We start from the raw sequence: 25,917 nt of genomic DNA, 5'->3' as shown, positions 1-25,917 counted from the left end.
TTCAAAAGATATAAGTGAAGCACATGAAGCATTCTATAAAGCCATACTCAAAAGATATAAGTGAAGTGCAAAGAGTATTCTATAAATCAACCAAGGGCTATCTCATACTAGCATGGTGCGTTACTAAAAGAAAAAGAAAAGGCACACGACGGTCCAAGATTTACGCATATCATGTGACGAATAAAAATATAGCTCCAAGTAAAATTACCGATGATCGTTAGAAGAAAGAGGGGATGCCTTCCAAGGCATCCCCAAGCTTAGTTGCTTGGGAGTCCTTGAATATTACCTTGGGGTGCCTCAGGCATCCCCAAGCTTAGGCTCTTGCCACTCCTTATTCCTTCATTCATCGTGATCTCACCCAAAACTTGAAAACTTCAATCACGCAAAACTTAACAAAACCCTCGTGAGACCCGTTAGTATAATAAAGCAAATCACCACTTTAAGTACTGTTGCAAACCCATTCATATTTTATTTTTGCATTGTAGCTACTGTATTATAACTTCTCCATGGCTTATACCACCAATAAAATCGATAGTTTCATCAAAATGAGCAAAACAATGCATCAAAAACAGAATCTGTCAAAAACAGGACGGTTTGTGGTAATCTGAACATTCACCATACATCTGTAACTCTAAAAATTCTGAAAATTAGGAAAAAAATAAACAATTTGCATAGCAGTACTATGTAAAAAATTCAGAATTTTATCACGTTCCAGTGAATTTAAACAATTAAGTTTCTGGGAACAAAAGTTTCTTTTTTTGCACTGCACATACCCAACAAGCAATCTAATCATGCTAAAGGTAAATCTTGGCACATTATTTTTATAATACAATGGATTTGTACAAGGGGATAATTATTTTTGTTGAAAAGTTTCTGTAATTCAAGATTTGCAAAGTTTCCATGGGCATGAACAAAGTTCAAGGAGCTCCCCCACTTCAACGGTGCTTGTCCTCCTTACTTTCACTTTTCTTTTTGAAAAGTTTTAGGTTCCCCACTTTATTTTTTGTTTTTAAACTTTACAAAAGCACTCAACAGAAATAAATGATGCTCTAAAACTTCCGGGTTGTCTCCCTGGCAGTGGTTTCTTTAAAGCCATTAAGTTGGGCATATAGTGCTCAAGTAATGGATCCACCCGGATCCCAAGGTATATTAAAGCCAATTTTAATTAACAATGATTTGTAATTTAATAGTGAGCACAAAATAAAATATATCATGCAATGACGAAGTCTAACTCTCTTCCTATGCATCGGCATGCCATAAAAGAACAATTCATGCACACAAAATAAAGGCCAATACATAGCATAAACAATTTCTTGCAATTTTATCGCGTTGGAAACATAGAGAGGCGGAGATGTAGTTCCTCTCTCATAATAATTGCAAGTAGGAGCAGCAAGCACATGCATATTATATTTATCAAAATCATCATGTGCAATAGTAGAACGCAACCCACCAATATAATCCTTAATAAGCGCAAACTTCTCCGATATAGTGTACTTGGGAGAATTCAAAAAGATAATAGGACTATCATGTGTGGGTGCAATAGCAATAATTTCATTCTTAACATAAGGAACTATAGCAAGTTCATCTCCATAAGCATAATTCATATTGGCATCTTGGCCACAAGCATAGCAAGCATCAATTTCATCAAAAAGGGATATTTCAAATGAATCCAAGGGATCATAGCAATCATCCTTCGGTAAGCACGAAGGGAAATTAAAAAATGTATGAGTTGAAGAGTTACTCTCATTAGAAGGTGGGCACGAGTGATCAATCCGCTCTTTCCCCTTTTGTTCTTTGCTCTCCTCATCATTTTTTTCATCCAATGAGCTCACAGTGTCATCAATTTCTTCTTCCATAGTTTTCTGCAAAATATTAGTCTCTTCTTGGATAGCGGAGACTTTCTCAATGAATGCATCAATATCGGCATTGTATTCATAATTCTCATAGCAATATTTCAATATAGCAAAATTTCCAGGTCTGTAAACAGCATCATCAAGATTTTCACACTTTTCAAACAAAGATTCAATTTCATAAGCACCCTTAAAAGCAACGAATTCTTCTATTCGTTCCACATCATAGTAATCATATATACCATTAGCATAAGAAGCCAAGGTTTCATTGTCATTAAATTTACATGAAAAGGGAATGTCTAGAGCCTTCATCCTAGAGCAATAAGTATAATCATATCTCAAGCATAAATTCCGAGCATACCAATGCAACATATGAATTTGATCCCATAAGAGTTTCCCTTTTTGACTCAAGCGATAATCCCTAAAATATTCACGTTGATCCAACGTGTCTCCCATTATATAATTGAGTGGGGTTTTCTCAGGATTATTAAAGTAGTGCATAATATCTTTCACATAATGAGCATCGAGGGTTTTAGGAGGTTCCCCATCTCCATGAGTAGCAAGTACACCTTATTTTGTTGGTACTTCGTGTTCCATATCCATAACTAAAGATATAAGATAACTAAGAACTGGATCAGGGCCACTGACATGTGTACCTACAGGCAACCAGTAAATGGTAGAAGTTAAACTGCAATTGCACAAATTATGTGAAGTACTGTAAGACATGGGATGCAGCTCACCTCGACGGCAAACAAAAGCATCGGCCGTTATGACTCTGCGTAAGTACATGGACAGGCATGTTAAGTACAACAGGGTTAGCATCCACTAAAAATAGCAAATGGGCAGCATCCCTAGTGATATCCCGAGTCATGTATTGTAAGTTTGTTGTTGGTATTGGTGAAATTGAGCTGGACATGGTAATATTTGAACATCACCCAGTGTGCAGTACTGAAATAAACAAGGCACGAACATGCTTAATACATCAACCGTACAAATCATAGCCGTTGCAAGTGGTATTGGTAAGATTTAGCTGGTCAGATCTTCCCTGTTAAGTCCTGGGGGGTAGTCGCTGGGGGACTTCATCTGGGCCAGAGCCTGCACCATGTCGGCGGCGGCGGAGGCAAGGTGTTCCTCTGGGACAACACGCACAGCGGCCATCGCGCCATGGACCGCCATCAGCTTCTGGCGGGGGGGGGGGATTTGGAGGCATGAGGATGTTTCGTAGGCGCCATTTAAGCAGTCAGGCCGGGGACGTGATAGAGATCAGTGGGTTAATTACCTGACTGGATCCGAGTAGAACGTAGATGTGGTTGAAGCTGTGGTTGCGGCAGCGGCGGTTTGAGATGCCGGTGGGGGAGGCGCGAGGGAGGGGGGATACTGAGGGGAAGGGGATGTGGTTGGAGGAATAAATTCTGAAATCACGCGCCTAATGAAAATTTTGGTGCGAAACTTGAAACTTGGGCAGGGGAAACACGCAACACAGACGAAGCGCGTAAAATACTCATGTGTGAGAAAATAGAAAGTTAGCAGATCCCGTCTCCAAAAAAATGTACACATGTACTTGATTTTTTTGGTCAATGGTACGCCTAGTTTATTAGGAAACATCGCACGGGTAACTGACTTATGGGTCATTAACGCAAAAAAAACGCAGACGGGTACGTCATAGAAACCGTGTGTTTTGTGATCTTCTAATGATTAACACAAAAAAATGCACACGGGAACACATGCTAATCAACGCTCAAAGCCCTCAAAGGATGCTCTTACCAACATTGTACATTAATACTACAAACATAAAGTACTACTGGTAATTTGCTCTAATACTACAAACTTAAACTACTTCTCACATGTTGCCATCGGGGCATGCTGGCCAAACGCCGGCGTTCTCCTTCCGGCCTTGTAGGCGGCAGCCCATCATGCTTCGATCTCCGCCAAGCTCTCCTCACCATGGCGTGCGGCCTCTTTTTTCTTGCGGTGGCGGGACTCTCTTTTCTTGACTGCTTTCTGCCTTTTCTGCTCCTTCTGTGCGGCTTTGGCCTCCCCTAGATCCACCACCAATTCGGCCATGGCAGCCTCAAAGTCCGCCCATGTAACTGTCTGGCCGCCGGCAGCGATGAACTTGGCGAGGCGAGATGCCATCGTTTCCTTACCATGAGTGCGGTCGCGGGCGGCGAGGAACGCGGCGCGGCAGGATGCCATCGCTTCCTTACTAGTTACTGTGCGCCGCAGTGCCATGGACGACGCCTGGAGAGAGCTCTGGGACGGAGGGGCCGGGCAGCCGTATAGTGTGGTGGTATTCAAGAGCTCAACGACAAATGATAACAGAAATTTGGCTTCCCTTACAATTTTGCTCGTTCATTATCGCACACGGTTCATCTCCGTCGCTTCCGGAAACAGTGTGCCCTGAGCCTATTGTGTGTTGTGTTATGATTGGCCGGAACCCCAGCGTGCACCATAGGATGCGCCACGATCAAACGACAATCCACGTCCCGCACATCACACCCGTGAACCTGTAGCTGGATTGCATTTATATGTGCTAAATGCCTAGAAAATGCACATAATCCCTAAATATGGTAAATGAGCCCGGAAAAATGCCAAATTTGAACACGGTGATTTGCAGGGTGTATGTTCGTCGTAGCAAAAAACTCCAGGGCAAAGAACGAAGAAAATTTGGATTCCCCTTCAATCTTGGGGATTTCCCTCTCGAAAGCGTGGAACTTCCTTGGTGATGGTTCGATTTATGAAGGGCGTGCATGACGACATAAGCCAAACCTTCTCAAATTTTTACCAGGGCATGGTGAGGTCATACCATGGCACCATGCCAGGCATCATGTTTTTTAAGCATTTATTCCATTTTTTCTATAGTTGAAAACCCAACAAACAAACATTTGTGGTTGACTATTGCCACACATTTCATCGAAATATCTGTCCATTTCCTGTAAAAGGCATGAGAATTTACTAAATGGCACGAGCATGGTTTTCCAGGCCATTCTTGTGGACCCTTTCATGCACCGATTGTTTGAACTTGAATTATGTGCATTAATGCCTAGGAAATGCACATAATCCCCTAAATATGGCAAATGAACCCGGAAAAGTGCCAAATTTGAACACGGTGATTTGCAGGTTGTATGTTCATCGTAGAAAAAAACTTGTGGACAAAGGACAAAGGAAATTTGGACCCCCGCTTTCAATCTTGGTGATTTCCCCCTCGAAACCATGAAACTTCCTCGGTGATGGTTCGATTTTATGAAAGGCGTGCATCACGACATAAGGAAAACATTCTCCAATTTCTACCAGGGCATGGTGAGGTCATACCATGGCACCACGCCAGGCGTCATGTTTTCCAACCATGTGTTTCATTTTTTGTATAGTTGTTAACCCAGTAAACGACGCGTTTATGGTTGACTATTGCCACACATTTCCTTGAAATATCTGCCCATTCCTTGTAAAAGGCATGAGAATGTACTAAATAACACGAGCATGGTTTTCCAGACCGTTCTTGTGCACCTTTTCATGCACCGATTGTTCGAATTTGAATTATGTCCATTGATGCTTAGAAAATGCACATAATCCCCTAAATATGGTAAATGAGCCCGGGAAAATGTCAAATTTGAACACGTTGCATTTGAGGCAGTATGTCGATCGTTGAAAAAAAACTGAATGACAAACTAGGACGGAAATTTGGATTCCCCTTCAATCTTGGGGATTTCCCTCTCAAAAGCATGGAACTTCCTTAGTGATGGTTCGGTTTATGAAGGGCGTGAATGACGACATAAGCGAAACCTTCTCAAATTTTTACCAGGGCATGGTGAGTTCAGACCATGGCACCATGCCAGGCGTTATGTTTTTTAAGCATTTATTTCATTTTTCCTATAGTTGAAAACCCAACAAACAAACATTTGTGGTTGACTATTATGCCACACATTTCATCAAAATATCTGTCCATTCCTTGTAAAAGGCATGAGAATTTACTATATGGCACGAGCATGGTTTTCTAGGCCGTTCTTGTGGACCCTTTCATGCACCGATTGTTTGAACTTGAATTATGTGCATTAATGCCTAGGAAATGCACATAATCCCCTAAATATGGCAAATGAACCCGAAAAAGTGCCAAATTTGAACACGGTGATTTGCAGGTTGTATGCTCATCATAGAAAAAAACTCGTGGACAAAGGACAAAGGAAATTTGGACCCCCCTTCAATCTTGGTGATTTCCCCCTTGAAACCATGAAACTTCCTTGGTGACGGTTTGTTTTATTAAAGGCGTGCATGACGACATTTTTACCAGGGCACGGTGAGGTCATACCATGGCACCACACCAGGCATCATGTTTTCCAAGCATGTAATTTATTTTTGTATAGTTGTTAACCCAGTAAACAACGCATTTATGGTTGACTATTGCCACACATTTCCTTGAAATATCTGCCCATTCCTTGTAAAAGGCATGAGAATGTACTAAATAGCACGAGCATGGTTTTCCAGTCCGTTCTTGTGCACCTTTTCATGCACCGATTGTTCGAATTTGAATTATGTGCACAATTAATGCCTAGAAAATGCACATAATCCCCTAAATATGGTAAATGAGTTCGGAAAAATGTCAAATTTGAACACATTGCATTTGAGGCGGTATGTTGATCATTGGAAAAAAAAGAATGACAAACTATGACGGAAATTTGGATTCCCCTTCAATCTTGGTGATTTCCCTCTTGAAAGCATTGAACTTCCTCGGTGATGGTTCGATTTATGAAGGGCGTGCATGACGACATAAATCAAACCTTCTCAGCTTTTAACCAGGGCACGGTGAGGCCATACCATGGCACCATGCCAGTCGTCATGTTTTTCAAGCACATATTTCATTGCTCTATATATAGTTGATAACCCAGTAAATGACGCGTTTGTGGTTGACTGTTGCCACGCATTCCATTGAAATCTCTGCCCATTCCTTGTAAAAGTCTTGAGAAATTACTAAATACCACGAGTATGGTTTTTCCAGACCGTTCTTGTGCTCCCTTTCATGCACCGATTGTTTGAATTTGAATTATGTGCATTAATGCCTACAAAATGCACATAATCCCCTAAATATTGTAAATGAACCCAGAAAAGTGTCAAATTTGAACACGGTGATTAGCAGGGTTTATGTTCATCATAAAAGAACTCATGGATGAAGGACAAAGGAAATTTGGATTCCCATTCAATCTCGGTGATTTACTATCACACACGATTCATCTCCGGCGCCTCTGCGAACCGTGTTTGTTCACTCACACATGCAAAAGGAAAAAAGAAAACCCTCGCCCACTTCATCCCCACTCACTCGCCGCGGCCTCCTCCGCACCTCTGCACCCTAAGCTCGACGGCTGTTGGAGGCGGACGTAGGTCGTGCTCCAAACGGCACCGGATTTTGCCACTACCGCTTTCCGCCGCCTATCTGCACTGACATTCTAGACTCTAGTCGACTGGGGTTTTCTGCGGGATTTGGCCAGGGATTTTTCTCATGGAGAAGGTAATCAACTTAATTAGCAAAATATTCACTCATCTCTTATCGCAGTCCGTCCGTCGCTGTTAATCAACCGACAGAGATCACCGTGGAATCATTTTTGTTCTAGATGATCCGTGGGTGTTCATTCATGTGTCCACAGTGCGAGCACAAATCGGGCAACTGTGCTCGTGGCCAGTCGGGAACGAAGTTCTATATCACCATTCTAGATGACTTTAGGGAGTGCTCGGTATGTTCAATCTCAACCTACCACGGTCGGCATGGCCTAAATTTGTGAACATATACCATCTGTTGCTACATTATCTATATATTTGCATCAAATCTTTGTTACATTATCTATTTTTAATTCTATATTTTTGTATTTTGCTTTCATCTATATATGGATCTGTTCTATCAGTTACTCCCATATTTGCATCTTGCTCTATTATTTCAATATATCTAATTTACGATCTTAATTTTCATTTCAAGCAGTACATCCCTTGCTTTGCAAGAACAGGAGTAGAAGGAAATATTGGGCTTTACTTTGTTAATGACTCCCAGGATGTCATATTTACAACGCAGCATGGATTTACAATGACGGTTAGCGTAAAACTTGATAAAGATGGCCACTCCTATTTTAATGCGGACCTTTGGAGAAAAATGTCTAAGTGTTATGAACTGAAAGCTGGCAATAAAATTCTAGTGCGTGCACCACAGCCTGGTCTAATTTACATGGATGTTTACTTCCCCAACGTCATTAGCCGATCAAAGTCTGATCAAGGTTAGTGTCCTTTCAACTTTCTCCATGTTGTCATATTACTATTTAAGCAACCAATTGATCACTATTTAAGCAACCAATTGTGATATCATATTGTGACTCCGTTCCTAGGCAGTAACAAATTCTATTTACCAATTTATGCGCACTATATATTCTTCTGCCATGTTCTGAACAAATAATACCTTTCCACCTTTTAAGCAAGATATGTTGGATGCATAGTGAACAATCTGTATGTTACTAAGCGTACCAAATTTCACTGGAAGGACTTGAAGCATGTGATAAACTTTGTTGATAATCTGACAGAGATAGCACATCATATGAACACTGGATTTTGGATGGGATTAATTAGACCTATGGTGCACACACTAAACAAGACCAATTGTCTGCACAAAGCGTTGGTAAAAAGTCTTATTTTAATGTTGATGCTCATAAACTATATATATATCTTCAACGATATGTTACAATTGTTTTTTATTCTACATGTCAACAGAAATTGCCCCCTGTAGCAGTTCCTGGATCGATTTCCCGGCGTGGTCGAATTACACTTGTGCCTGCTAATAACGCCAAAGTGATTGCAAGGTACTGCATTTCCCGCAAAAATGGAACCATTCAAATTAACAAGTTCTCGCTTCTCGTGGTAATGCATCCATATTGGAAAATTGGAGACACTGTTCTACTCCTGCTCTACCAAGGCACAGGAGGGCTCTTCCTTTTCATTGACGAGATGCCGAGTCGCCGTGATCAAGCTGCTTCTAGTGGATAGTTGTGGTTGTTGGCCCTCAGCCTCTTAAAATGTGCTAGCTGTTACTATATATGTTAAGTATGTAGATGTGGACCATATGGTTGTTGGCCCTTAGCCTCTTAAAATGTGATAGTTGTTACTATGTTAAGTATGTATATATGGACCATGTGGTTCTCAAAACCGTGTTACGAAGATCCTCCTTTTGTCAAATAGTGTAACCACTATATATATGTTACTCAAACGCTGTTACCCAAGTTCATAAATTTTCATGGAAAGTATTAGTATCGTACACAGTTCATTGAGTTTAAGCGTGTGCCCGATGTCCAGAAGGCATTTGCATATTAACTGTCCATATTGAAAATTCACACACATGTTCTCATAAGGAAACGTATGTGTAACATACTAATCATCGCACACGAGTACTCACAGATGCATCGTGTGCAATACTCCTAGCCACCGCAAGCAACTAGTTTGCATTTTTCAAAGTTTTTTGTACACACAGAATCGCACACGAAGTAACTGTATTGACCGTCTGTGTTGTAATTTCTCATCGCAAACAGTTCATCCGAGTCGGTTGTTTGCCATGTATCACACACATCTTGTTTACACGACTCGTTTGTGTTCTTTTGGCTCATCGCAAACAGTTCATCCATGTGAACTGTATGCTGCATATCACACACATCTTGTTAAGTTGAACCGTTTCTGTTGTGTTCCCTAATCGAAAAAAGTTCGTCCGAGTTAACCGTATGTCGTATATCACACACACATTGATATGGCTGCCCGTTTTTGTTGTTCTGCCTCATCACAAACAGTTCGAATGGATTAACCGTGTGTCCTGCATCGCACATACATTCTTATGGCTGCCCATTTCTGTTGTTCTGCCTCATCGCAGACAGTTTGAATGGATTAACCGTGTGTCCTTCATTGCACACGCAACTAAAATCTTAACCGTGTTTGATGTCGCCGCCATCGCAAACGTTTTGCACCATTTTTGACGGTTTTTTACACCATCGTTTGCGATTATTGCATCGCACACAGTTTCGGCAAAGGGTCTCTAATCGTAGTGTCGCGTTAGCAGTATCCTGCAGTAGTGTCAAGTGCAGAGCTAGACGGCAGTTCCTTACCTCCCCTCGTAGTTGAGGGGAAAATCTTGGTTCTTTGATCTTTCAAATTCCTCATAGTGATCAACAGATATAAATCCCAAGTGACTCAGAGAATAGAGCTATGCTCCCCGGCAACGGCGCCAGAAAAAAGGTCTTGATAACCCACAAGTATAGGGGATCGCAACAGTTTTTGAGGGTAGAGTATTCAACCCAAATTTATTGATTCGACACAAGGGGAGCCAAAGAATATTCTCAAGTATTAGTAGTTGAGTTGTCAATTCAACCACACCTGAAAGACTTAACATCTGCAGCAAAGTATTTAGTAGCAAAGTAGTATGGAAGTAACGGTAGCAGTGGCAAAAGTGACAGTAGTAGTTTCGTAGCAATCGTAACAGTGGCAATGGAAAAGTAACTTAGCAAAGATCAATATGTGAAAAGCTCGTAGGCAATGGATCAATGATGGATAATTATGTCGAATGGCATTCATGATGCAACGGTTATAAGATAGGCTGACATAGAACTAGCTCCAGTTCATCAATGTAATGTAGGCATGTATTCCGAATATAGTCATACGTGCTTATGGAAAAGAACTTGCATGACATCTTTTGTCCTACCCTCCCGTGGCAGCGGGGGTCCTATTGGAAACTAAGGGATATTAAGGCCTCCTTTTAATAGAGAACCGGACCAAAGCATTAGCACTTAGTGAATACATGAACTCCTCAAACTATGATCATCACCGAGAGTGGTCCCGACTATTGTCACTCCGAGGTTGCCGGATCATAACACGTAGTAGGTAACTATAACTTGCAATATCGGATCAAGAACACAAATATATTGATAAAAACATAAAGTGTTCATATCTGGGTTCATGGCACTCGGGCCCTAGTGACAAGCATTAAGCATAGCAAAGTCATAGCAACATCAATCTTAGAACATAGTGGATACTAGGGATCAAACCCTAACAAAACTAATTCGATTACATGGTAAATCTCATCCAACCCATCACGGTCCAGCAAGCCTACGATGGAATTACTCACGCACGGCGGTGAGCATCATGAAATTGGTGATGGAGGATGTTTGATGATGACGATGGCGATGGATTCCCCTCTCCGGAGCCCCGAACAGACTCCAGATTTGCCCTCCCGAGGAAGAACAGGGCTTGGCGGCGGCTCCGTATCGTAAAACGCGATGAAACTTTCTCTTTGATTTTTTTCTCCCCGAAAGTGAATATATGGAGTTGGAGTTGAGGTCGCTGAAGGTCTAGGGGGGCCACAAGGTTGCAGGGCGCGTCCCCCACCCTTGTGGATAGGGTATGGTCCCCCTGGTGCTCATTCTTTCGCCAATGTTTTTATTAATTCCAAAAATAATCTCCATTGATTTTCAGGTCATTCCAAGAACTTTTTATTCTGCACAAAAACAACACCATGGCAATTCTGCTGAAAACAATGTCAGTCCGGGTTAGTTCCATTCAAATCATGCAAGTTAGAGTCCAAAACAAGGGCAAAAGAGTTTGGAAAAGTAGATACGATGGCGACGTATCACGCTCTTTTCTCGTGCGATGGTGAGTTGTAACATCCCAAATTTTCAATTTGGTATGTTATACATAGATCATCATTGCATATCATGTTTTATTGCATTTTGACAAATCCTCAATAAATCCTAAGCAACTAAAGCACCCTCGGAGAGAGTTGGGGATTTTCTCGAATTTTCATATTTGATTTTCATCAAATAATAAGACGAGGATTTTGGTTTTAACTATTTTCTCTCCGGAAAAATATTTCATTTTAAAAATAAACGAGAGGAGAAAATATGACTTCTCCAAAAAAAATTGAAATACTGGAGAAAAAAATGTTAAAATCATTTATTGGAATTTATTTGCAATTTTTATTGCATTAAAAATACTGTATGTTTTCAAAATATTTATTTTGTGTTAAACAAATGTTCACCCTATTCTAGATTTTCTAACTAGACGGGGAAAATTTATTTTATATTTTTCTGACTTTTATTTATTTTTCTATGAACTATTTTCCGCGGAACGTTTTAAAAAAAAACGCGCGCGCCCACCGGGCCAAGCCCAGCCGCCAGGCCGCCGGCCCACCCCTCGCCCCTCTCCTCTCCCCGCACGGCCGCCGCCGCGCCGTGTCCGCCATGGACACGGGAGTCCGCCTCGCCGCCGCCGAAGCTTGCCCCTCCCCCAAGCTGCTCCTTCCCCCTTTATATACCCCCCCTCTCTCTCGCCTCTCATCTCGCTCGCCGCCGCCGCCCGCCTCGCCGCCGCCGCCGAGCCGCCGCCGTTCGTCGCCCCCTCGCCGCCCCTCGCGCCCCCCGAGCCCGCACCTCGCCGCCCCTCGCCCGGAGCCCCGCCGGAGCACTGCCCCGACGAGGTACTGCCTCGCTGCCCCGTTCGTCGTTGCCGGTTTTTGTTAAAAAAACCCTTCGTTTTTTAAAAAAAACCCTAGATCGGTTTTTTTCGGTTTTATTATTTTGCGAGCATTCACCGAACCGTTCGTTTTAACGAACGCGTTCTTCGGTTTTTCTCTGTTAACGAACGTCCGTTCTTTAACCGTTCGTCCGTTTTTCTTTTTCGTCGGATTTTTCTGCGATTATCTCAGATTCGATTTCTGATCGAATCTTCGTTTCTGTTTAACTTCTCACTCGTTTATCGGAATCAGGCGATTCAAGCGCCTAGAGTTTCGTCTCGAAATTCTCTTTCCGTTTAACCTACTCAAACAAGTTTTTGCTACAGTAGAATTTGACCTAGATCCAGATTAGTAAACGAAGCTTCTTTCTTTCGCCGTTTGACCTTCGTTGCTTCTTTCGAGTTGATTCTTTTGCAAACCGGAGTTCTTAAGTTGAACTTTCTGGTTGGATCTTTCATTCGAGTTTTACCTGTGCATTAGATGAGTACTGATTGTATGCTTGTTTGTTTGTGATAGAGTACCCGGAGTGTGCCGCTTGTTACTTCGAATCGCTAGGTTTTGCGGATCATCAGCAAGGCAAGTAACACTTTGATCATATATACCTTCCATACCCAGTTTTATTGCATTAGATCTATTCCTCAAACACATGCATGATTAGGATCTAATTAAATTGTGGGTATTGGGAAGTAGTTGAGGTAGAACCTATTACCTGTTTTATTTATCAAACCCTTGGGAGTTACTTCTACGTTGCTATTATTATTGCCATGCTATGCTCGTAGACGTGGATTGGGTTTGAGTGAAATTCATGACAGATGTGAGATTGTTAATAATGGTTTACTTAAGGTGGCAACTTAAACTCACATCTGGGTGGATTGAGGTACCTCGGTATTCCAGGATTGCCTGCTTTTCTTTTGGACCGCCACCCAGGTTCAAAGGGATCATGAGATTATTCATGCTAGAAACTTCCGTGTGCAGCCGCAAGCTATTATGGGCTCTAGCATAGTTGACTAAGTTGTGTGAACTCTTACAGTGGTAGACTAGCAGATGTAGGGGAAAGTAGGTGTAACTGTCTACCCATACGTAAGGTGCAAACACTTCTGAAAGACTGTGTCTTGGTCATCCGTTACTCAAACACCATGTAGTGCGAGTAATCCAACGGAGGCGATCGAGTCTTGTGGGGAAAAGTGCACAAACCTCTGCAGAGTGTACAAACTAATCATGGTTAGCCGTGTCCCCGGTTATGGACAACTTGAGTATCTAGTACTTGGATTATCATGTGAATCTCATCACTATGTTACTTCTAATTAATTTTGTTGGGTTATTGATGACATTTAATTGGGATTGAGATGCTGTCAACCATCTCAATGTTTCACAACCACCATGATAGTTAAATAAAATTTATTCCTTTGAAGTAGGATAAAATTGGCTTTTCGCAAAATTGTAACCATAGAGGTTTCCACCAGCCATATATGCATGTAGTATAGCATTATTATTGTTCATTATTCTCTATGTGTTACAATGCCAGCATATTCTATGTGCTGACCCGTTTTCGGGCTGCAACGTTTCATGTTGCAGACTTTTCAGACGACGAGTAAGGTGCCTTAGGTCGTGGTCTTATACTCAGTGATGCCGCTGGAGTTGATGGACTCACTTATCTTCCAAGTCTTCCACTGTTATCATTTTAGATGGCCTTAAGCCATATTTATCATACTTAATCTCTTTGGAGATATTCGATGTAATAAGTGTGTGATTGCTACTCTGTTATAAATCCTCCATTTGCACTGTGCATGTCAGCATTACTGATCCAGGGATGACACTGGTGCACAGCAGCACAGACCATTTGAGGTCTGGTCGCTACATGAGTGAATAAACACTCGACCTGAGAATAACCTGCTTAGCATGGAAGATACCGACCACCTCCTGTTGTTCCATGAACGATCCAGGCACACAAAAAAGATATTTATTTGAAGTTTTTAGAGGTGGCACATGCAAATTTACTTAGGACGACAGGGTAATACCGCATTTAGGTAAGTATGGTGGACTCATCTGGAATAACTTAGGTTCAAGGTTTTTGATGTACAAGTAGAATTCCCACTTAATACAGGCGAAGGCTAGCAAATAGATTGAGAAGCGGCCAGCTAGAGAGCAACAACGGTCATGAACATGCATTATGCATAAGTAACATTGGACACTAGCATGAGTAGGATATGAACACCATGAGCATAAATATCATAGAGGCTATGTTGGTTTTGATTCAACTACATGCATGAACATGTGCCAAGTCAAGCCACTCGAACATTCAGAGGAGGATACCATATCATCATATTGCATCACAATCATTTTAACACAATGTTGATATCCAAGATAAATCATTATCCACTCCCAGCTACTTATGCATGGCATGAGAAACTATAATCTCTAATTGTCATTGCAAACATGTTTAATCATAATGGGTCGAATCATGGATACTAGGTTAAACATATTTACACAAACAAAACAAGTCGAGTTACCCGTTTCTCTCTGCCACGGCCTGTTCATCGAATATCGTCATTATTGCCTTTCACTTGCATGACCGAATGATGGGAAAATAATAATAGTGCAAGAGTGTCGTGGACTAAGCTAGAATCTGCAAACATTTTATTCAACAGGGGAAGACAAGGTAATATGGGCTCTTTGTTAGATAAACAATTATGCATATGAGAGCCACTCAACATTTTCATCGTGGCCTTCTCCTTGGTACGACCCGAATAAAAAGGAAAGAAATTCAGAGAAACACACTGAAATATTTTTGGAGTTTTTGGTTTTCTCGAACAAGCAAATAAAAGAGAAAAGCAAAAACGAGAAAAACTATTTACACAGGAAAGCTCCCAACAAGCAAAAGAAGAACAAGGAAATCTTTTTGGGTTTTCTTTTTAAGTAATGCAACTAAGCATGCAAGGAAAGTAAACTAACTACAACTTTTTTTTTTGGTTTTTCCTAAGGATTTTCAAACACACAAGAAGAAAGCAATAAAATAAATTTAACATGGATGATACAATGAAAAGGTGTGAACACCGACAACTGGAATGAAATGTATGAACATGAATGTAATGTCGGTGGAAAACATGTACTCCCCCAAGCTTAGGCTTTTGGCATAACTTGGTAACTGATCAGTAGCCTGGATAGTAGTCGGGGTGCTGAGGAGCGGGCATCCACGCATCCCGCTGCTGAGGCTCCTCCTCTGCTGCAGCCTGGTCATTCCGGTAGGCGATGATATCCGCAGGCATAATCCTATATCCGCCCCTGGCAATAGGAACAAACAAATCAGGAGCATGCAATGGAATAATATCATGAGTCCTCACACTAAAAACCAGGTTATATGGTATAGGGATGTTAGGAGAATCGACATTAGTAAAATGGTGGTGATCCATGGCTGCGCGATCTAGGTAAACCTTGGTCAGGGGGTGATCATGAAGGCGTATCTCAACATTAAAGCGAGCCACCAAACGAGTAGCAAAAATCCCACCATGTATTTTACCCTTGGATTTATTAATATGGAGGTGACGTGCCGAATAGCTCCCAAGCTATAAGTGTTGTCGCCCTCTAGTGCACGACGTAAAACAACAAGGTCTGGTGAGCTGAGTGCACCCACCTTCTCTCTAGCAAGCAAGCATTTTGCAATGAAAAGAGCAAAGTAATGAACAACAGGAAAATGCAAGCCAACGGCAGCGATAGCCGACACCCCTCTCTCATCTCCCACTGTCAAGGTACGATAAAAGGCCTCAAACTCTGCCGGCCTAGGCTCAACTAAGCTCCCGTCGGAAGGGAGCAAGCATATTTCACAAAACTCAGTAAGTGGTATCTGATGGAAATCAGAATATAAACTAAACTGCACCTCAGGAGGATTATTCCTAGGAAGGAAATTAAAACTTTGAACAAAGATGTTTGTGAGGATATGATACTGTTCACATTCAGCTACGATGAAGTCGGTGAGGCCGGCATTAGCAGCATATTGTGTGAACTCCTGAAGGATTCCAGCCTCTTCCATGAACTGGGTATAAGGCCATTCGCACGGCCGTACCTCTGCCAACCTCCGAGGATGGAGATCACTGTCAGATGACTCCCCAATAACTCCCTTGGAGTTCTTCTTAGAAGCAAACTTTCTAAAGATATTCATCCTTTTCCTATGAACAAAAATTCTGAAATTTTTAGTCCATAGATTTTTCCAACAAAACTTTACAAGATTGATAGCAACTACTCATAGGGATACATAGCGGCCATAGCAAGCATTCGAACTACTTAAAACTCTAAGAAGTCAACATGCAAGCTCATGTACAGCAGCACCAAGAGTAGCTAATTATTCAAAATATAAACCACTAAAACAAAAACTAATTGGACAAGCGGTAGAGTTACATACCAAGCAACAATCCTCCAAAACTGTTTCCGAAATGGAGCTTCGAGCAAAGAGATCGAAATCCGCGGGTTTGAGAGCAAGTACACGGGAGAGAGAGAGAGAGCAATGGTGAATTTTTTCTGGAGGCAGGTGATGATGTGGTGTAAAGAGATAAGTGAGGGGGCCCACGTGGGGACCACAACCCACCAGGGCGCACCTGGGGGTCCTGGCATGCCCAGGTGGGTTGTGCCCACCTAGTGCACCTCCTTTGATATTATTTGCACTAGAAATTCTTAAATATTCAAAAAAATCATATTAAATTTTCAGAGCATTCTGAGAACTTTTATTTTTGGGTCATTTTTTTATTGCACGTGAAATTCAGAAAACAGACAAAACATGGCATTTTATTTTATTTAACTAATAAAAACAAAAAACAAAAGGTGGGGACAACAGGTAGTGCTTAGTAAATTCATCAACTTCATACCTTTCAAAAATGATCCATTAATAGGGTTGATCAAGTCTTATTAACAACCACTTTCGATTAGCATGAAACCGAAGAACTTTCGTAAATCACTAAGTTACCTCAACGGGGATATGAACGTCCCCAACAATAAGCATTTCATATTTATTTTTGACAGTAAGTAGAGGTAGTTGAAAACTTCCAATAGTGATTATCGGAGATTTTTCAATAACATTAATACCATTCACTTGGAATTGTTTCTTCGGAAAGTGCACCGTATGCTCATTACCATTTATATGAAAAGTGACCTTGCTTTTATTGCAATCAATAACAGCCCCTGCAGTATTCAAGAAGGGTCTGCCAAGGATAATCGACATGTTGTCGTCCTCGGGCATCTCAAATATAACAAAGCCAGTCAAAATAGTAACATTAGCAACAACAACGGGCACATCCTCACAAATACCGATAGGTATGGCAGTTGATTTATCAGCCATCTGCAAAGATATTTAAGTAGGTGTGAGTTTATTCAAGTCAAGTATTTTATATAAAGAGAAAGGCGTAACACTAACACCAGCTCCTAAATCACATAAAGCAGTTTTCACATAGTTCTTTTTGATGGAGCAAGGTATAGTTGGTATCCTCAGATCTCCAAGTTTTTTAGGTACTCCATCTTTAAAAGTATAATTAGCAAGCATAGTGGAGATTTCAGCTTCCGGTATTTTTCTCTTATTGGTGGTGATGTCTTTCATGTACTTTGCATAAGGAGGCATTTTAAGGATATCAGTCAAGCGAGTCGCAAAAAGACTGGCCTCAGCATTTCAGCAAAGCATTCTAATTCTTCCTCATCTTTCTTTTTAGTTGACTTGGGTGGAAAAGGCATAGATTTTTGAACCCACGGTTCTCTTTCTTTACCATGTTTTCTAGCAATGAAATCACTTTTATAATATCGTGTATTTTTGGGTTGTGGGTTATCATGATCAACTGGAGGTTCTATCTCAACATCATTATCTGGTTCTTTTTCATTGTTTGATTGAGTATCTTCATGAACATCAGCATTATCTTTTTCATTATCACTAGGTGAATGTTCATGACCAGATTGAGTTTCAGCATCAGAGATAGAAACATCATTATCATTATCAGGAGGTTTTTCTACTTCCGGTTCACTAGAAGCATGCAAAGTCCTATCATTTTTCTTTTTCTTCTTCTTTTTAGAAGGATTAGGTGCAGTGGTGTTGTTCCTTTGTGAATCCTCGTCAATTCTTTTTGGGTGTCCCTCAGGATAAAGTGGTTCCTGAGTCATTTTACTTCCTCTAGTCGCAACTCTAACAGCAAAGTCATGCATATTATTATTCATTTCATCGAGCAATTCTCTTTGTGATTTAGCAACTTGTTCTTACTGGGTTTGTACCATAGAAGCATGTTTTCCAACACCTCTAACATCATTTGAGATTCTAAATAACAAGTCACTCAAGCAAGCAATCATATCAGAACTGTATTTCAATTGTTTCATAACATTTGCATTGAAGTGATCTTGTTTTCTAATGTAGTTTTCAAACTCATAAAGGCATTGGCTAGGATGCATATTGTGAGGATTATCACTATCATTGAATTTCATTAGAGAGTTTACCTCTACCACCTTGGGTGGTGGTGGTGTATTAAGCCCATGCACTACTAGGGAAAAGCTTATAGGCAGACGCTTACTAGTAGTGAGGGTTTATACCCCTCGCTACTGCTACTTACTAGTGGCGCATGTTTTTACCCCTCGCTACTACTAAGTTGATAGTAGTAGCGCAGATTTTTAACCCTCGCTACTACTAAGTGATCTCTACCGTGCCCCCCGGGACATGCCATAGTAGTAGCGAGTGGTATAAACCCGCGCTACTACTAAGTTGATAGTAGTAGCGCGGTTTTTTACCCCTCGCTACTACTAAGTACGAGGTAGGTGAAGTCCCCATATCCTCGGCCGAATCCCTCCTCTCTCCCTCACTCTCCCCCTCTCTCCCATTCCCCTTCTCCTCTCACCCGTGATTCCCATCCTCACCCACCGCCGCCGCCGATCTCACACCTCGGCGCCTTCCCCAAATTCGGTGACCTCCTCTCCCTCGGCGTCTCCCGACGTGGACGACGGCCATGTCCAGGAAGAGGAGGCTGCCGCTGCCGCTGCCGGGGCTGCCAGGTCCGGCACAGAGGGCGGCGGCGGCATCCAGAGGGACGCCAAAGGGGGCTCCGCGGAGCTGGCCAAGGACGGTGGCGGTGAGAGCTCTTCTTCCAGTGACACACGCTGCCGACTCATCTCCCACCACGCGATGTGCGCATCGCGTCCTCTGTTTTGGCGCCGGGGTCGCTGACTGGCTTGCGCATTTGACGGGCTCTGCAGATTCTGATGCGGGGGAGGACGACGAGGAGGAGGAGCGGCAGCAGCAGCAGTAGGACGAGCACGAGCAGCTTCATCTAGGTTTCGAGCGTCGGCTCCAACTTCGGCGGCCACCAGTGAGTTCCTCCTCCTACTCCTCTCTATCTCTCTCTTCCTCATTCAAATAATTTTCTCTTCTTTTGTAGCATCAGGAGATGAGAGGTGCGGGAACGAGTTGGGTGGGGAGCCACCATCACCATGGACAACTTCATCCCCCTCCAGGACCAGCAGCAGTCATGGTTGGAGAGGACGATGACGCCCAGCAGCAGCAACCATGGATGGAATTTATTTTTTTAATTCCCAATTAGTTAGTAGTAGCGCGGGGCCTTGACCCACGCTACAGCTAAGTAGTAGTAGCACGGGCTTCAACCATGCTACTACTATCAGAAGTAGCAGTAGCGAGGGTTATACACGCGCTAGTGCTACAAGTTAGCTGTGGCGCCGTATTAGTAGCGCGGCCGCCCGCGCTACTGATACACCCAAAACCTACGCTACTGCTAGGCTTTTCCCTAGTAGTGATGTATTTCTTCAATAGGAAGTAAAATTTTAACATCCTCAGCTTTAATACGTTTTTCTTTCATAGATTTCTTTGCCTCTTGCATATCTTCATGACTGAGATATAATATACCCCTCTTCTTTGGAGTAGGTTTAGGCGGTGGTTCAGGAAGAGTCCAATCATCATAATTTTTCAATATATTATTCAACAATTCTTTAGCTTGTCCAATAGTTCGTTCCCTGAAAACATAACCAACACAACTATCTAGGAAATCCCTAGAAGCATCGGTTAGTCCATTATAGAAGATATCAAGTATTTCATTTTTCTTAAGAGGATGATCAGGCAAAGCATTAAGTAACTGGCAAAGCCTCCCCCAAGCTTGTGGGAGACTCTCTTCTTTAGTTTGCACAAGGTTAAATATTTCCTGTAAGGCAACTTGTTTCTTATAAGCAGGAAAATATTTTTCAGAGAAGTAGTAAATCATATCCTGGGGACTACGCACACGACCAGGAGCAAGAGTATTGTACCAAGTTTTAGCATCAACCTTTAATGAGAACGAAAATAATTTGAGAATATAATAATAACGAGTCTTCTCATCATGAGTAAAAAGGGTGGCTATGTCATTCAACTTAGTAAGATGTGCCACAACTGTTTCAGTTTCATAACCATGGAAAGGGTCAGATTCAACCAAAGTAATTAACTCTGGGTCGACAGAGAATTCATAATCCTTATCATCAATAAAGATAGGTGAGGTAGCAAACTTAGGATCATATTGCATTCTAGCATTCGGAGATTCTTCTTTATACTTGCATAATAATTTCTGTAGATCATCTCTATCCTTACAAGCAAGAATATCTCTAGTTGTCTCCTCATTCATAACATAACCTTCCGCTACCTTAGGCAATTCATATCTAGGAAGGCTAGTTCTTAGCAACAGTTTCTTTTGGGTATCCTATGAAGACGCACTTCTTCGATCTGGGTTCAAGCTTTATCATGCTGAAGCTTTTTCACATAAGCATCGCAACCCCAAACTTTAAGAAATGACAGCTTAGGTTTCTTGCCAAACCACAGTTCATATGGTGTCGTCTCAATGGATTTAGACGGTGCCCTATTTAACGTCAATGCAGCTGTCTCTAATGCATAACCCCTAAACGATAATGGTAAATCAGTAAGAGACATCATAGATCGCACCATATCTAATAAAGTACGGTTACAACGTTCGGACACACCATTACGCTGTAGTGTTCCAGGTGGCGTGAGTTATGAAACAATTCCACATTGTTTTAAATGAAGGCCAAACTCGTAATTCAAATATTAGCCTCCTAGATCAGATTGTAGAAACTTTATTTTCTTGTTACGATGATTCTCCACTTCACTCTGAAATTCTTTGAACTTTTCAAATGTTTCAGACTTGTGTTTCATCAAGTAGATATACCCGCCGTAAATATTTGGCTCAAATCATCTGTGAAGGTTAGAAAATAACGATACCCGCCGTGAGCTTCAATACTCATTGGACCGCATACATCAGTATGTATTATTTGCAATAAGTCATTATCTCGCTCCATTGTTCCGGAGAACAGAGTTTTAGTCATCTTGCCTATGAGGCATGGTTCGCAAGTATCAAATGATTCATAATCAAGTGATTCCAAAAGTCCATGCGCGTGGAGTTTCTTCATGCGCTTTACACCAATATGACCTAAACGGTAGTGCCACAAATATGTTGCACTGTCATTATCAACTTTGCATCTTTTGGCATCAATTTTACGAATATGTGTATCACTACGATCGAGATTCAATAAACCATTCACATTGGGTGTATGACCATATAAGGTTTTATTCATGTAAACAGAACAACAATTATTCTCTGACTTAAATGAATAACCGTATTGCAATAAACATGATCAAATCATATTCATGCTCAACACATACACCAAATAACATTTATTTAAGGTTCAACACTAATCCCGAAGGTAGAGGGAGTGTGCGATGGTGATCGTATCAACCTTGGAATTACCTCCAACACATATCGTCACCTCGTCCTTAACTAGTCTCTGTTTATTCCGCAACTCCCGTTTCGAGTTACTAATCTTAGCAACTGAACTGGTATCAAATACCCAGGGGTTGCTATGAACACTAGTAAAGTACACATCAATAATCTGTATATCAAATATACCTTTGTTCACTTTGCCATCCTTCTTATCCGCCAAATATTTGGGCCAGTTTCGCTTCTAGTGACCATTTCCTTTGCAGTAGAAGCACTCAGTTTCAAGCTTGGGTCCAGCTTTGGGCTTCTTCATGGGAGTGACAACTTGCTTGCCATTCTTCCTGAAGTTCCCTTTCTTTCCCTTTGCCCTTTTCTTGAAACTAGTGGTCTTGTTAACCATCAACACTTGATGCTTTTTCTTGATTTCTACCTTCGTCGATTTCAGCATCGTGAAGAGCTCGGGAATCGCTTTCGTGATCCCTTGCATATTATAGTTCATCACGAAGTTCTAGTAGCTTGGTGATAGTGACTAGAGAACTCTGTCAATCACTATCTTATCTAGAAGATTAACTCCCACTCGATTCAAGCGATTGTAGTACCCAGACATTCTGAGTACATGCTCACTGGTTGAGCTATTCTCCTCCATCTTGTAGGCAAAGTACTTGTGAGAGGTCTCATACCTCTCGGCACGGGCATGAGTCTGAAATACCAATTTCAGCTCTTGGAACATCTCATATGCTCCGTGGCGTTCAAAACGTTTTTGAAGTCCCAGTTCTAAGCCGTAAAGAATGGTGCACTAAACTATCAAGTAGTTATCATATCGAGCTTGCCAAACGTTCATAACGTCTGCATCTGCTCCTGCAATAGGTCTGTCACCTAGCGGTGCATCAAGGACATAATTCTTTTGTGCAGCAATGAGGATAATCCTCAGATCACGGACCCAGTCCGCATCATTGCTACTATCATCTTTCAACTTAGTTTTCTCTAGGAACATATCAAAAATAAAACAGGGGAGCTATAGACACTACTGGAATCAGGATCTTTGCCGTCAGCCAGATCTTTGCCGTCAGCTAGCGGATGGTAAAGAAGGTCTTTGCCCTCAGCTTAAACGAAGCTGATGGCAAAGAAGGAGGCTCACGGCAAAGACCATGTTTGCCGTCAACTAGGTCTTTGCCGTCAGCTAGCAGACGACATAGAGTCATTGCCGTCTACTAGCAGACGGCAAAGAGTGAGGGTGGCCCACTACCGAGAACCACCTAACGGACACTTTCTTTGCCGTCCGCTAGCAGATGGCAAAGAAAGTGGCCAAACTAACGTCCGTTAGCTAGGCTCTTTGCCGTCTGCTAGCGGACGACAAAGAACCGTGCCCTAACTAAAATGCCCATGACGCCCGCCCGCGCCCCATCTCTTTGTCCCCCCCTCTCTCTCTCTCCGCTCGCGCCCGAGCCGCCGCCGCCTCGCGCCACCCTGCCCCCGTGCCGCCGCCGCCCCGCGCCACCCCCGTCGTCGCGCCGCCCCCGTAGCCCCGGCGACCCCCTCCTCCGTCCCGCGCCATCCCGGTCGCCGTGCCGCGCCGCCCCGGCCCGTCCTCATGCCCGAGCCGCCGCCGCCCCACGCCACCCCCGTCACCGCGGCGCCCCCTACTCCACCCAGGCGGCCCCGGCGCCCCTCTCCTCCACCACCGCGGCCGCCCCGCCGCTCCGGCTCCCCCTCCTCCACCCGGCTGCCCCGGCGCCCCTATCCTCCACCACCGCGGTCGCCCCGCCGCTCCGGCGCCCTCTCCTCCACCAGGCCACCCTGGCGCCGCTCTCCTCCACCCCCGCGGCCTCCCCGCCGCTCCGGTGCCCCAGGCTCCGGTGAGACCTCTTATATTTTTTCTGTTTTTGTTTCTGTATTTTATGTTTAGTTTAGGTTTACTTTAGTTTGCCAGCATGGCTTGGTAATGTTCAGTCCGATGACACTGGTGCGCGTCGGTCCTAAACAAACGGTTTTTAACCCCTTTCCACGACGGCATTCGGAACCATTGCCAAGTGAGTGTGGGCGATAGGGGGGTCCTTCCCACATGACCCAGAAACCGTTGGGGATATGCCCTCTTGGCACACCCGCTCGGCAAAATGAGGTCGTGTGCGACCAGCGAGCACTCAAATACAGAAATATGTACAGTAGTGCTAAAAAAAATACAATTATACAGGCGAAATCATTTCCGGTCGTAAGTACATCCCATGCAGTCAATCACCACTAAACGTTTCCGTTCGTATATACATCCCACACAGTCACTACAAGGAAAACGTTTGCGCAAGGTGGCGTAATGCAAACAGTTTTGAAGAGAATGTCGTGTGTGATTATTCATTGATCCAACACGGTTTATTCCTAGAAATTGTGTGCGTTGCCTGAGGTTATCGCCCAGGGTGGTTTCTCATTAACCGTTTGCAATAGGAAAACCCAATTAGCAAGCTAATTGACCAATTAGCGGGCTAATTTCCCTATTATTAATAATCCATTTACTAATCTAATTGACATTCATATTAAGCACATAATATATTCCATTTCCATATTAAGGAAGCAAGATTTCATAATTGAAATACATCAGAGTACAACATGATATAGCTTCAGCACTCAGCTACCCCATTACACAACTGCACCAGCAGCAAGTTTCACATGCAACATCTAGAACCTTTCGAAATTACCATCATAGATGGTACATAGAGAGATGCATCTCATCTAGAAAACTGCTGAAGCGGAAGGCGAATATTGAGCATTCATTCATGTTGAAGGTCTTTGCAACTTTAGGCCAGTGCCTGTGGATGATTGACCGTCCATCCTTCGACCTCTTTAGGAACACTTCAATACTGAACCGTGGGTGTTGTATGAAAACTTTCCTCGCCTCCTGACCACAGAGGTGGATTGAGAGGTAATCATCAGTGAAGCCTGAAAACAAGGATGTGCATAAATATCTTCTCTATATTGGAAATGGGGCAAAGGAATACAAAAAGGCAAGGTATAATAGTTAGTACCATCTTGTAAACCTCAGTGCTTCCCATTGTTTCCCTGCAACACATATAAGGTAGTTAGTCATCAGGTTAAGTAAGGGTTCGCATGCTATCAGTAAAATATGTTGATGATAAATAAGCACATTGCACATTCATCAGATTAATTCAAGCCACATGGAAAACCCATTTATCCAAACCAAGCATGATTGAGAACTAGGAAATATACCACTTGTATATGTTTCTCATGTATTAAGTGCAGCCAAATTCGATTTATTCCTCACATGGTATACAACAACAGAATGCAGCCACATCAATTGAACATCGCATTGCAGAATTGAACCAAGCAGTTAACTAAACACCACAACAAATGAACCAAACGTTAACTGAGCACCACATTGAACAATATAACATACTCCTAATAGAAGATCAGACAGTTAACCAAACCAAGCATGCTTAACAACTTGGAAATATAGCAATTGTATTTGTTTCTCATGTATTTAGTACAGCCAAATTCGATTTATTCCTTACATGGTATACAATAAGAGAATGCAGCCACAACTATTGAACATCGCATTGCAGAATTGAACCAAGCAGTTAACTAAACACCACAACAAATGAACCAAACGTTAATTGAGCACCACATTGCACAACATAACATACTCCTAATAGAAGATCAGATAGTTAACCAAACCAAGCATGCTTAACAACTTGGAAATATAGCAATTGTATATATTTCTCATGTATTTAGTACAGCCAAATTCGATTTATTCCTCACATGGTATACAATAATAGAATGCAGCCACAACAATTGAACATCGCATTGCAGAATTGAACCAAGC

The sequence above is a fragment of the Triticum aestivum genome, chromosome 7D (genome assembly GCF_018294505.1).
Source record: "Triticum aestivum cultivar Chinese Spring chromosome 7D, IWGSC CS RefSeq v2.1, whole genome shotgun sequence".
Taxonomy (NCBI): domain Eukaryota; kingdom Viridiplantae; phylum Streptophyta; class Magnoliopsida; order Poales; family Poaceae; genus Triticum; species Triticum aestivum.
This window is presented reverse-complemented; position numbering follows the sequence as displayed.